Raw genomic sequence first — 6,468 nt, forward strand, 5'->3', positions numbered from 1 at the left:
GTTTCTAAGTCATGCATGCACAGTTTACCATAAACTGGACCGTTAATTCATTTAAGAGTAACCCTTAGTACATGAATCGTGTATTTTTACTCTCCCCAGAAAACATTTAGGAACATGGTATAGCAAAAAAAAAAAAAAAAAAAAAAAACGACATCGCATTTGCTTATGTAATGTCCATCAATATACAGTGAGGCGTAGGGGTTTATCAGAACTTCAGGGTTTAAGAGACCAGTGCTCTTCAACAACTTCAAATAAATCCTATTGTATTGTATTAGTCAACATTTCCCTTATCTGTTCCTGATAGTTTATACTGTAGGTCAGGGGTTTTCAACCTTTTTTGAAACTGTACCCCTTCTATCTGGAGGTTTCAGCTCGAGTACCCCTTTACAATTTTCGCTCAACTGAACGGTACCTCAGTTACAATAAAATGGAGAATAATCTGATGACCCCCCCCCCCCCCCCCCCCCCCCCCTCTGTTTATTTAATAAATTTGGGTGACAAACTGCTGGTTTAGGACAGAACAACAAACAGTAGGCTTAATTCTTAAAACTTTTAACTACAAGTATTTGGATGCACAGAATTAAAAAGACAAGTATTGGGTTAGGAGCATACCTATTTTTTTGTAACTTTGACGGCCTTTTTTAAATTGACAGCCTTTTGTGAAAGTGAAGGCCTTTTGATACCCAGCATACATTGCAATACCCAGCAAAGTTATACACTGATATTCTGATAGCACAGCAATTCAATTGAAGTTTGTAATTGGTGTGTTCCTCAAATACACAATAAAAAGTGATATTTATAGGTTATACAGGTTATACAGTGGTTTCGGACATCTAAGAACAGGTACTGCGAGCATCTGGATTCATACCCAGAGGTACTCTGTAGCCTCCTAGGACATTCACAGCTTGTTTGACACCCTCTTGTAGTTGCCGGTTTCTGCATAAAAGCAAAATGCTGTTTGTCAATCTCTGTTTTTTCTTATAAATCAGTCTTTGCAGGAATCATTCCAAAAACACTTGAATCAGTTAGGGACTACCAGTCTGACACTACAGGCCTTTAAATTGCAGTACCAATTTGCAAGTTGCTAAGTGGTTGCGTTCCTCAAATTTGCACTGCAAAGAGATATTTTAAAGAATATGGTATATAGTGCTTTGTTTCGCCTCTGCTCGCTTTTGGTGCAAAACTATGCTCCGATACACTCAAGCTGATACTGTGATCACAAAACACTTGGAATAGACTTAAATTGGTGCTTCTGTTGCATAAATACACTACAAAATGTGCACACTTCAGGTCTTATATATAATGGACATTTTTTGTATGTATTTTGCTATAGGAAATCGCGGTCGGGGGGGGGGGTCCTCCTATCGTACCCCATGAGTCCACATATCCTGGGCCAACAAACTCGCTAGTACTCTCTTTAGATGCACAACAGTCTTAGCTAAAGAAAATTGGTTCCTTCGAGTTCGTACGACCCACGACCGCCATTGGCCGAGCCTTACCCCAGTGGTGTTTTTATAATGGGATTTGCCATAGGGAAGGGGGTGGTCTCTTATCGTACCCGTATCTCCACGACCCCTGGGCCAGCGAACTCCGAAGGGCACTCTTTGTGTGCACAAGAGTCTTAGCTAAAGAAAGATATCGGCCATGGGTTCATACGCCACCCCACCGCCAGATGGTGGGTGTTGCCCCAAAGGGGTTTTATAATGGGATTTCCCATAGACATTTTTCAGGGTGCTATATCTCGGGTTCCGGGGGTCCCCGAGACTTGAAAATCGGTACGGAGGTCCACCTCGGGACCCCTGTCGATCCCTCCAAGCGACGTGTCCCCAGCTAGAAAGGACACCAGTTTAGACTTTTTTTGACAACCTGGAGCTCAAAAGCTATTGGAAATGCAACCTTGACATTCCATCATGCTGAAAATGTGTAAATTTGTTGAAAATGTAGCATTTGAAAACGGGTGGCTCCTTGTGAAAGAGGGCCCCCAGACATGACCCTAGGAAGTTCAACCCGGTTTCCCGTGGGGCCCCACACAAGGAGTCACCATTTTCATGGTTCAGATGCCAGGACGGCTTGGCAAAGTGAATTTTTTCGTCATGACATGAGTTTTTGGGTGAACCACCACACCGTTTTAGGGGGTGGTTTGGGGTGCTCCCCTGAGTCTATATCACTTTGAATGGTGGTTCTACGTGCTCGGGTTCGAGAGATATGCCTGAAATATGTTTTTCAACCCTGCTATAGACATGAATGAGGCTGAACACCCTGAAAATATTTTCTGCAAAGAATTGCTACGAAACTGAGCAAATTACATTCATGCTGTTCTAGAACCCTTCGAACGGTGGTTATAGGTGCTCTAGTTCGAGAGATATGACTGAAAATGTGTTTTTTAACACTGGCATAGACATGAATGGGGCTGAATACCCGAAAATATATTTTGCAATGGTGGTGGTACACGTGTGTGGAGGGGAATTTGAGTGCAGGTTTTGCGCAAAAGAGGGGCGGGGAAAAGACTGGGAAGGGTAGGGTAAAAGAAAAATTACTACAATCATTTATTTTCACTATTAGTCTTTAATAAAGGAAAACGACTGCTTTAATTAATTTTCACGTATCTATTTCAGTGCAATGTAGTTTCTTCGTGTAATAAGAAATACGTTTTTTTTTTAACATTTACATTTTATTTCTGTTTTTTCATAAAAAAAAAATAATAATAATAAAAAAAAGATTTCTGGAGAGAGTAAAAAATACATTAACTTTGATTCATGTACTATGGGTTACTCTCAAATGAATTCACGATCCAGTTTATGGTAAACTCGGCTGTCAGCTGAGTCCCCAAAACTGAGCTGAATTCGAAAATGCAAAGCGGCCCAGAATTTGGGACGCTATCTAAAAACCAAGGCGGCCCAGAATTTGGGACGTTATCTAAAAACCAAAGCGGCCCAGAATTTGGGACGTTATCTGCAAACCAAATCGGCCCAGAATTTGGGACATTATCTGAAAAGCAAAGCAGCCCAGAATTTGCGACGTAAATGAAAACATGGGCAGTCTATATGTAAAACTGTGATTACATTGGAGATAAGCTAATGTATCCTCTAACAAAACTGCAATAGAGTATACATTTTATATTAAAATATATCGCAAACACGATTATAGATATATGCTACTTGAAAGAAAAAAGTACACCACCACAGAAAGCCAATTCTTACATTCGTGCATAACATCATAATTCATATAAAGTAATAACCCATAGTTTGTTATATCAGTACAGCATAATACCACATTATATTTTAATGGTAAGGTTGTGGAAAGCAGATCGATCTCTCTCTCTCTCTCTCTCTCTCTCTCTCTCTCTCTCTCTCTCTCTCTCTCTCTCTCTCTCTCTCTCGCGCTGAGGATTGTGGGATTGTGGGAGGAGCTTGTGGAGAGGCGGTAGCGTTTGAACGCTGGTGCGGTAGGAGAGTGTTTTCGTTACTATTTTTTTTGCAAATTTATATATTTAATTGTTAATTGTTTAGTTCGTTTATATATCTTTGTTTCGTTGCTTTGTTTGTACTTTACCGTTTATAGAGTAGTGTGTGTGTGTGTGTGTGTGTGTGTGTAGGTCCCGTTATGGGATCTCACTCTGGAGGGCTGGAGGCTCTCAGCCGCCGACACGGGGTCAGCTGCTTGCCCGATGCCGGCGTGTCGGTGGAGGAGTGCCTGCTGGCAGTGGGAGAGGTGGTCGGGTGTGATAATATAATATCGGCATCCCGTATGAATAAAAGGTTTGTCGTGTTTTTAAAAGAGGTATCGCTGGTCAATCAACTAGTGGAGGAAGGTTTTTCAGTGAAAGGAGATTTTATTCAAGTATCCCCCTTAGTAACCCCTGTTACCAAGGTAATCATGTCAAATGTGCCGCCGTTTTTAAAAAACGAGACCTTGGCAAATGAACTTGCCCGATATGGCAAACTGGTGTCCCCAATTAAAAATATACCATTAGGGTGCAGAAATGCAAATGTTAAGCACGTCCTGTCTTTTCGGAGACAGGCGTTTTTGCTGCTGAATAACCCGGGGGAGGTGATTGATGTTGCTTGGAGCTTCAGTGTGGAAGGGACGGGCTGCGTAGTGTTTGTCAGCTCGGATACAATGCGGTGTTTTAACTGTGGGGAACAGGGACACCAGAGGAGAGCCTGCCCGAGAAAAAACAGAAATGAGGAAAGGCAGGAGCAGGGTACTGATGGCAGGGAGGAGGCTGGGGATGTTGGGGGTGAGCGGGAGGATGAGGCTGCTCCCCCATCGCAGCGCCAGCCGGAGTCTGCAGAGACCAGGGAGCCGCCGATCGGGATGAAGCCGCCCACACCACAGCCGAGGCTGAAGAGACTCAGCCACGGTCCGTCACAAAATAAAACTACCGAAAATGATGAGGGTTTTGTGATGGTAGCTAAAAAAAGACTTAAAAAACAAAAAAACAAAGAAGTTGCAGATCTGCCTAACAGCGAGCGGGGGACGGAGCAGAGCCCCGAGCCTGTGCTGGAGGGGAGCCTGCAGTCTCAGGCAGGGGGGTCTGTCCCTCCTGATATGGAGGGAGAGGGGAGCGGCACGGCGACGGGCTTACAACCCGGCGCGGTGCAGCGCTCTTCTCTCTCCGAACCCCAGCAAGCGGAGGCAGAGGCAGCGGTGACGGCTGTGGCTGTGCTGGGAGGAGGAGAGGAGAGCGGCGCTGTAGAGGCGGAGAGAGCCGCGGGGGAGCTGGCAGCCGTGGACGGCGGAGCAGACAGCGAGGACGGAGCAGAGGAAATGGAGGGGGAGCTCTCTGACTCCTCGCTTATCTCTGACATCCCCGATAGCCAACCCGTTAACAGGGGAAAAAAAATCTATACCCTAGATGAATTTAAACAGTTTATGGTGAGTACAAAAGGGAAAAGGGGGGTTGAAATTGAAAACTTCTTCCCAGATCTGAGATTATTCCTCCACTCAGCACACATCGTCACACGAAAGGCAACATTAGAGGAGTTTGACCAGCAAAAAAGGTACCGTCTTAAAAAATATGTTCAAATAATTAAGAAAAAGATCTGGGAGGCTGTGTGGTCCAGTGGTTAAAGAAAGGGGCTTGTAACCAGGAGGTCCCCGGTTCAAATCCCACCTCAGCCACTGACTCATTGTGTGACCCTGAGCAAGTCACTTAACCTCCTTGTGCTCCGTCTTTCGGGTGAGATGTAATTGTAAGTGACTCTGCAGCTGATGCATAGTTCACACACCCTAGTCTCTGTAAGTCGCCTTGGATAAAGGCGTCTGCTAAATAAACTAAAAAAAAAAATGTTGCCAAACAATAATTTTAAAAATGGATACTTCTTTTAAGAATTTTTTTATTGTTGCTTGTTTTACTCTGTCAGTTTTATTTTTTTTAGCCGCTATGGAAAAGTGCGTTTTTATTTCTTTTAACGTGAATGGCTGCAGACAGTCTTTTAAAAGAGCGCAGCTGTGTGAGTTTTTAGAGCAGAAGCGGGCGGGGGTCGCGCTGCTGCAGGAGACGCACTCAGACAGGGAGAATGAGGCGGCGTGGCTGGCAGAGTGGAGGGGGCCGTGTGTGCTGAGCCACGGCTCAAGCACCAGTGCAGGAGTGGCAATTTTATTTAAGCCCAGCCTAGGAGCAACAATTTTAGATATTGAAGAAATTGAAAAGGGGAGGTTATTAAAAGTGAGAGCAAGGTTGGGTGGTACTGAATTTGTTTTTATTAATATTTATGCACCAAATAAAGGAAGGGAACGCATTTTAATTTTTAATAAATTAAAGCAAGCTCTTTTAAATATTGATAATGATGATGTGGTAGTGGTGGGAGGAGATTTTAACTGCACTATTGATTTTACAATGGATAGAAATAATGAGGAACCCAATCCCCAATCCTCAAGTGAATTAGCTGCAGTTTTTCAGTTCAGTGGCCTGGTTGATGTCTGGAGGTGTCTGCACCCCAATGCAAGACAGTACACCTGGTCTCATTGTCGCGCACAACAAATATATAGAGCCAGGTTAGACCGCCTCTACACATCACACACACATTTGAATAAATTCATTAAAGCCAATATCATCCCCAGTAGCCTCTCTGACCACCACTGCCTGTTAGTTACAGTAATACTCACCACTCACTCTCACAGCACCTCCTACTGGCATTTTAATTTAAAGCTATTACAGGACACACTTTTTGTAAAACAGTTTAATGATTTTTGGAACATTTGGAAAAAAGAAAAAACAAATTATAAAAATATTAGGCAGTGGTGGGACATTGGCAAAACGCAGATTAAAATCTTTTGCCAGCAGTACACACTCAATTCAACCGGGTCACTGAACGCAGCAGTGAGAGAGCTGGAGTTGAAAATTCTCCAGTTAGAGAGCAGCCTGGACACAGACCACCAGGAGCAGACCCTGCAAACGCTGAGGGAGCAGAAACACATGCTGGGCAGCCTGCTGAAGGAAAGAGTGAAGGGGGCGCTGGTGCG

Source organism: Acipenser ruthenus, chromosome 5, assembly GCF_902713425.1.
Source record: "Acipenser ruthenus chromosome 5, fAciRut3.2 maternal haplotype, whole genome shotgun sequence".
NCBI lineage: Eukaryota > Metazoa > Chordata > Actinopteri > Acipenseriformes > Acipenseridae > Acipenser > Acipenser ruthenus.